This window comes from Eschscholzia californica, unplaced genomic scaffold (assembly GCF_041429995.1).
Source record: "Eschscholzia californica isolate CP2 unplaced genomic scaffold, dmEscCali1.0.p SCAF_6, whole genome shotgun sequence".
Taxonomy (NCBI): Eukaryota; Viridiplantae; Streptophyta; class Magnoliopsida; order Ranunculales; family Papaveraceae; genus Eschscholzia; species Eschscholzia californica.
Genome location: NW_028238483.1, coordinates 4,361,767 through 4,370,179, shown reverse-complemented (window position 1 = coordinate 4,370,179; position 8,413 = coordinate 4,361,767). Strand labels below are relative to the sequence as shown.

Sequence of the window (8,413 nt, the reverse complement as noted above, 5' to 3'; positions counted from 1 at the left end):
ATTAAGAATATTAAGGTTCCATTTGTATCGGTTAGCTGGTTCTCATTCGTACTGATTCTCTGTTGTACTGCTTCTATCAAATTAGTTATAATCCATAATAAATTAATCAGTTTGGCTAGTATTGTGGTTGTATGGTTTGTTTTTATATTCTGATACGTTTTTATTTGATATTATGAATCAAATAATGTAAGAAAACAAACTACCGTGGAAACTCCAAGAAAATCCATATCCATATGATAATTACCTCTCTCGAAATGTTTCCTTGGACGAAATAAATAATTTAATTATTTAGTAAATGTGAGTGTTGTGGTTTTAGTGAAATAATTGCTTGGTATGTAAATCATAGAAAAAAATCAATATACCAAGAGAGATTTGGTGATATTATTAATTTGTTAGCTCCATGGAACTAACTCACTCGTATAGTCGTATGGCAGGGCAGGGTATACCAATTACTTGTATATTATTACAATGATGTATAACCTATTATGATATATAGATTTTTTTAATGAGATGTGATGGAAATTGATCAAAATATGCCCCTTTTGTGTTTTTTTGTTTTTGCTTTTCTTGTAAATAATTCCGCCTTAGAAGTGAAGTAACGTTTTAGACTAGTCTAATTCACACACTCGTAGAAAAATTATGTTTATATATTTTTTTCTACCGAATTACATAGGAAGAAACCACACAAACTTTTTCCGAATGAGATCTCTAAAACATGTTAATGAAACTCCCATACAAAGAGAAAGAATTTCACCCTCTTAATAATCTAAACGTATTTCCATTTATACCAGAGAATTCACTGTCATTTTTTAGAATAATATCACCTCAATGTTTCCTATTATCAATCTTCCAATCTCATAGAAACTGAGTCGTGTTGTTTATACTGAGCACCTAAACCACATAATGAGGATTATCTTCATTCAGATATAGCATTCCCACTCACTTGTTTTAAGTACTAATCTAGTTCCGTAAACAAGTCAATAAACAATAAACAAATCTTTTCATTCTAATGTTAACATTCCATGTTGTTAGGCAAACAAGAAAGTCAGGTAATCAAGTTCTACTATCTTCACATCCGAGGTTAAGTTTCAGACACGGCCTGCAAACCATCGCTATCTAACATAAAATCTCAAGCTTTTAGAGAGAAAGAGAGAATTTCGATGACAAGAGAGAGTACCGAGGATTAGAGAGAGTTCTGATGATTAGAGAGAGTTCCGATAATCAGAGAAAGGGAGAGACGAAGTGGAAGAGAGAAGTTATGAAATGAGGTGGATTTAATTATTTTAAAATTTTTCCTGATTAATTCCTTTTTGACCCCTAACAGTATTTCTGGAAAGAGTTGGAATTCTCTTTGCCCTTGGAGACGAAAACAAATGTCGGACATTTATATAGATCAAAACGGGAGTTGGTAAAAAATGAGGAGATAAAAGGAAATTCACCCTTACATTTATAGATGAACCACTACAAAAAACATTCACAATATAATTTACTAGGGATGGGTTTAGGGTCTAAAAGTGTTGGGTCAATGAGTTTAGAACAACAAAATAATTTGCTTCGTACATGGACAATAGTTGGAGTCGGCGGCTCTCTTAGTGTTCCATCCTGTGGGATCCTGAGGAAGAAGATTAAGTTGGCCCTTGCGAAAAACTTGATGCACCATCACTCTTCAACCCTTTTAGAGAAATGCGACAAAAGGAAGGAAAATCAATAGAACGACCCTATCGTCTCCACCCCGTAGGAACTACGAGATCACCTCAAGTACGTATTCGACATCCAGGGCTCACAGACGACCATAAAACCATGTTCAATAAGCGAAATGCATTAGCTTTTCACTCTCAGATTGGACAATAAGGGTCGGAGAAGACCAATCCCCTAATCTTAAGTCCAACATTCTTATGACCAAGGAGTCGGACGGAAAAGGAATGAAAGCTCTCCGTTTCTGGTTCTCTTGTAGCTGGAATCTCCGAAACCGCAGGAATCCTTAAAATGAAATTCAAACTCAGCACCTTCTGAGATTTTAAGAAGAAAGTTGTAATTTGTGTTCGGGGGTGTTATTGGTAGAAAAATGTATCCAGTAGGACTAGTTAACATGTTTGACCTCTATTTATCTATTACTTCCTAATCTATAATCACGTGAACAAAATCTCATATTAAAACAGATACAATTCCTTTTCAGTTTCTTGAATTAATTCTTTACTAGATATAACCCGTGCCTCCGGCACAGACATTGTTGTTGAGCAGATGTCGTGTTATAAGTATTGTACCTCCCGCTATCAAAATTAATGATGATCGCTTACCAAAATTAGACCTAACCAAAGCGTAAATGTTCAAAAACAAATAACAGAATTCAAAATACTTTCTTTACATTTATGGAATAATTAGAAACGGATACGTCCATTAGAAAATTTGCAACAAAAAAAAAATTACACTATTTGTAACGGTAGCATTGTTTGATAATCTTCATTGACTTCTTCGAATTTCTTTTCCAAACTCTGCTTGACATCTGCCGATAGAGTGAGAATAACGTTAATTAGAATAGAAAAAGTAGATTACTCAATTAAGTTAAAGTCTTTTTCGCGAGAGATATAAGGTTAATAAAGAATATAAGCATAATTAATGAAATTTATCAGCAAAAAAAATGTGAAATAAGGGATGGAAATATGAGAGGCGATAACATAAGAAGAACATTACCTGGTACGGGAAGTGCATCAAAGAGGGAGACTGCTGCTTTTGATTTAGGGAAAAAAAAATTCTATTTGTTTATAAATAAATATCCCATAAAATATTGGATAAAAACAGTCCCTCTTAATTGAGATTTTTTTTTAACGTTCAAATTTTGCATTTCTGCTTCTCTTCTTTATAAAATACTAAGAAAGAAATTAGTAGTAGGCCTAACCAGTTTGATGTTTGATGTTTGTTGCGTCAACGAAAGTCTAATTTGAAGACCAGTGATAGTTCTTGGTACGATAGTTGGACCTGAAAAACAAAGAGAACATTTCAACTCATTTGGGTTTCACATAAAGAGTCTATTATACTCGAGTTATTGAACTTTAAATTAATTACCATCTACTTCTTTGGTAAAAGATAAAAAGTATGGTGCCAGATAGATCACCTTTGTTTTTACGAAAGGCAACTAATTTCACCATTTATACCTTTGATCTAAATGGAAAGCATTATTTGCGATAGCCACATAAAGACTTGAGAATTAGTAATTATGGTTGACTCAATGTTGAAGGCATACATTCTTGTCTAATTAATCACTCCATCGTATTAATGTCAATGTGACTCGAGGATGAGTATATAGCATGAAGTGTAAAATTAAACCAGATATAAATATAAACACTAAATACAAACAACGTAATCAACCATTTGATCTAATTGCACCAACCAACCAAATAACATAAGGGTTATCTTGGAGAAGAAAGAAATATGGCGGTTGTGAGGTGGAGATAAACCACTTCTAGTAAAGACGATGAGATAAAATGTTTCTAAACAAAGTGAATAAAAGTTACGGTTTTTGGGTCGGATAACAGCTTAGAGAAGGAGTGTGATTTTCGCATCATTTTACCTTCTCTAACATGACCTGGCTAATAGCCCACTCAAACATAACCTGACCTAAAGCCCAACTACACTAGTAATACCCTAATAATCCCAATTCAAATAACCAAAGATTCCACCTTCTCTGAGAATCGAACCTGGGACCTCTAGGGATTTCTGGAGTTTATGTCAACTTGGAACCACTTGGGCTACCAACTGTTGACTGGAAACTCTATCAAATAGTTCTAGATGCGTTTGTGAATCACTAGGATAGAAATAAACTTTCAAAACAAATAACGGTCTCTTTACTAAGTATTTTAACGACAAATAATAAGTTATAAATTATTTCTATTTTTAATAAGTCAAAAATTAACTCTCTTAGCTGTACAAATTTTTGAGATTTTTAACTTAAAAAGGAAAAAATTTATGTGTTTAAAAATATTGTTAATTAGAGCATGCACTAGGAAATCTTGTTAAATATTTGCTAATTTTACCTCCCATCATCTCTGTCTTGTAGTGGTTTAAACATGGAAGTTCAGTAAAACTAAATCATTATAGTTTATTTTTTATAAATATTAATAGTCTTTTATATAGTATGTAAAAGAAGAATCACAATTAATGAGCCAAGTAATGATTATTTTACTACTTAGAGAAAAATGAGTACATCAATAAGGACCTTCCCCTATATATATATACCTTCGCCTTAACCTTCCAAGTTCATTGAAAATTATGTAAAAAAAAAATATCAACCATTAAATTAGATTGTTGATTGGAAATTCTATCAAATGGTTTTAGGTGCATTTGTGAATCACTAGGATACAAATAAACTTTCAAAACAAATAACAGTCTCTTTATTATGTATTTTAAAGACAAATTATAAATGATAAATTATTTCTATTTTTAATAAGTCAAAAATCAACTCTCTTAGCTGTACAAATTTATGAGATTTTTAACTTAAACTGAAAAAATATATGTGTTCACAAAATATTGTTAATTAGAGCATGCACTCAGAAATCTTGTTAAATATTTCCTATTTTACCTCCCATCATCTCTATCTTGTAGTGGTTTAAATATGGAAGTTCAGTAAAACTAAATCATTATAGTTTCTTTTTGGTAAATATTAATAGTCATTTATATAGTATGTAAAAGAAGAATCACAATTAATGAGCCAAGTAATGATTACTTGACTACTTAATTGAGAGAGAAAAATTAGTACATCAATAAGGACCTTTCCCTGTCTATATATACCTTTGCCTCAACCTTCTAAGTTCATCAAAATACCTTCACCTCAACCTTCCAAGTTCATCAAAATTCCTTCACCTCAACTTTCCAAGTTCATTAAAATTCATTTTCCTTATTCTTTCCTCTATAGCAACAATGCCAAGAAGGCCCAGCATGGGGAGACAGAGGATTGAAATAAGGAGGATTCAAAACGAGGAAAGGAGGCAGGTAACCTTTTCCAAACGCCGTGCGGGTGCTTTCAAGAAAGCTAGTGAGCTTTCAGTTTTATGTGGTGCGGAGGTTGCTATAGTAGCCTTCTCACCCGCTGGGAAAGCATTTTCATTCGGCCATCCTTCGGTCAATTCTGTCATTGACCGTTTCCTCACTGGAAACGACAATCGTGACAACAACCCTGTGGCATCAATCCTTGAAGCCAATAGAAGGGTTGTTGTCGGAGACTTAATCAACCAGTACAATGACACTTTGGCCCAAATGGAAGCAGAAAAAAGAAGGGCCCAGGAGTTTGATCAGGCTAGGCAAGCCACTGTGAACCAGTACTGGTGGGAACTACCTGTTGATCAAATAAGTCTAGAGCAATTGGAGTCATTGAAGAACTACATGGGAAGTTTGAAGAATCAGATCATAATGCGATCTAATGAGCTCCTATTCAATGGAGCTGCCAATATTTGGCGTTCCATTCCTTAGATTAAGAATATTAGGGTTCCATTTGTATCGGTTAGCTGGTTCTCATTCGTACTGATTCTCTGTTGTACTGCTTCTATCAAATTAGTTATAATCCATAATAAATTAATCAGTTTGGCTAGTATTGTGGTTGTATGGTTTGTTTGTATATTCTGATACGTTTTTATTTGATATTATGAATCAAATAATGTAAGAAAACAAACTACCGTGGAAACTCCAAGAAAATCCATATCCATATGATAATTACCTCTATCGAAATGTTTCCTTGGACGAAATAAATAATTTAATTATTTAGTTAATGTGAGTGTTGTGGTTTTAGTGAAATAATTGCTTGGTATGTAAATCATAGAAAAAAATCAATATACCAAGAGAGATTTGGTGATATTATTAATTTGTTAGCTCCATGGAACTAACTCACTCGTATAGTAGTATGGCAGGGCAGGGTATACCAATTACTTGTATATTATTACAATGATGTATAACCTATTATGATATATAGATTTTTTTAATGAGATGTGATGGAAATTGATCAAAATATGCCCCTTTTGTGTTTTTTTGTTTTTGCTTTTCTTGTAAATAATTCCGCCTTAGAAGTGAAGTAACGTTTTAGACTAGTCTAATTCACACACTCGTAGAAAAATTATGTTTATATACTGTTTTCTACCGAATTACATAGGAAGAAACCACACAAACTTTTTCCGAATGAGATCTCTAAAACATGTTAATGAAACTCCCATACAAAGAGAAAGAATTTCACCCTCTTAATAATCTAAACGTATTTCCCTTTATACCAGAGAATTCACTGTCATTTTTTAGAATAATATCACCTCAATGTTTCCTATTATCAATCTTCCAATCTCATAGAAACTGAGTCGGGTTGTTTATACTGAGCACCTAAACCACATAATGAGGATTATCTTCATTCAGATATAGCATTCCCACTCACCTGTTTTAAGTACTAATCTAGTTCCGTAAACAAGTCAATAAACAATAAACAAATCTTTTCATTCTAATGTTAACATTCCATGTTGTTAGGCAAACAAGAAAGTCAGGTAATCAAGTTCTACTATCTTCACATCCGAGGTTAAGTTTCAGACACGGCTTGCAAACCATCGCTATCTAACATAAAATCTCAAGCTTTTAGAGAGAAAGAGAGAATTTCGATGACAAGAGAGAGTACCGAGGATTAGAGAGAGTTCTGATGATTAGAGAGAGTTCCGATAATCAGAGAAAGGGAGAGACGAAGTGGAAGAGAGAAGTTATGAAATGAGGTGGATTTAATTATTTTAAAAATTTTCCTGATTAATTCCTTTTTGACCCCTAACAGTATTTCTGGAAAGAGTTGGAATTCTCTTTGCCCTGGGAGACGAAAACAAATGTCGGACATTTATATAGATCAAAACGGGAGTTGGTAAAAAAATGAGGAGATAAAAGGAAATTCACCCTTACATTTATAGATGAACCACTACAAAAAACATACAAAATATAATTTACTAGGGATGGGTTTAGGGTCTAAAAGTGTTGGGTCAATGAGTTTAGAACAACAAAATAATTTGCTTCGTACATGGACAATAGTTGGAGTCGGCGGCTCTCTTAGTGTTCCATCCTGTGGGATCCTGAGGAAGAAGATTAAGTTGGCCCTTGCGAACAACTTGATGCACCATCTCTCTTCAACCCTTTTAGAGAAATGCGACAAAAGGAAGGAAAATCAATAGAACGACCCTATCGTCTCCACCCCGTAGGAACTACGAGATCACCTCAAGTACGTATTCGACATCCAGGGCTCACAGACGACCATAGAACCATGTTCAATAAGCGAAATGCATTAGCTTTTCACTCTCAGATTGGACAATAAGGGTCGGAGAAGACCAATCCCCTAATCTTAAGTCCAACATTCTTATGACCAAGGAGTCGGACGGAAAAGGAAGGAAAGCTCTCCGTTTCTGGTTCTCTTGTAGCTGGAATCTCCGAAACCGCAGGAATCCTTAGAATGAGATTCAAACTCAGCACCTTCTGAGATTTTAAGAAGAAAGTTGTAATTTGTGTTCGGGGGTGTTATTGGTAGAAAAATGTATCCAGTAGGATTAGTTAACATGGTTGACCTCTATTTATCTATTACTTCCTAATCTATAATCACGTGAACAAAATCTCATATTAAAACAGATACAATTCCTTTTCAGTTTCTTGAATTAATTCTTTACTAGATATAACCCGTGCCTCCGGCACAGACATTGTTGTTGAGCAGATGTCGTGTTATAAGTATTGGACCTCCCGCTATCAAAATTAATGATGATCGCTTACCAAAAATAGACCTAACCAAAGCGTAAATGTTCAAAAACAAATAACAGAATTCAAAATACTTTCTTTACATTTATGGAATAATTAGAAACGGATACGTCCATTAGAAAATTTGCAACAAAAAAAAAAATTACACTATTTGTAACGGGAGCATTGTTTGATAATCTTCATTGACTTCTTCGAATTTCTTTTCCAAACTCTGCTTGACATCTGCCGATAGAGTGAGAATAACGTTAATTAGAATAGAAAAAGTAGATTACTCAATTAAGTTAAAGTCTTTTTCGTGAGAGATTTAAAGGTTAATAAAGAATATAAGCATAATTAATGAAATTTATCAGCAAAAAAAATGTGAAATAAGGGATGGAAATATGAGAGACGATAACATAAGAAGAACATTACCTGGTACGGGAAGTGCATCAAAGAGGGAGACTGCTGCTTTATATTTAGGGAAAAAAAAATTCTATTTGTTTATAAATAAATATCCCATAAAATATTGGATAAAAACAGTCCCTCTTAATTGAGATTTTTTTTTTTAACGTTCAAATTTTGCTTTTCTGCTTCTCTTCTTTATAAAATAACTAAGAAAGAAATTAGTAGTAGGCCTTACCAGTTTGATGTTTGTTGCGTCAACGAAAGTCTAATTTGAAGACCAGTG

General features: G+C 33.5%; 1 pseudogene; it reads left to right on the top strand.

The window, feature by feature from the left end:
* The first annotated feature begins 4,932 nt into the window (after positions 1-4,932).
* LOC147530910 (agamous-like MADS-box protein AGL62 pseudogene) lies at positions 4,933-5,463 on the top strand (annotated as a pseudogene).
* The last annotated feature ends 2,950 nt before the right edge of the window (positions 5,464-8,413 follow it).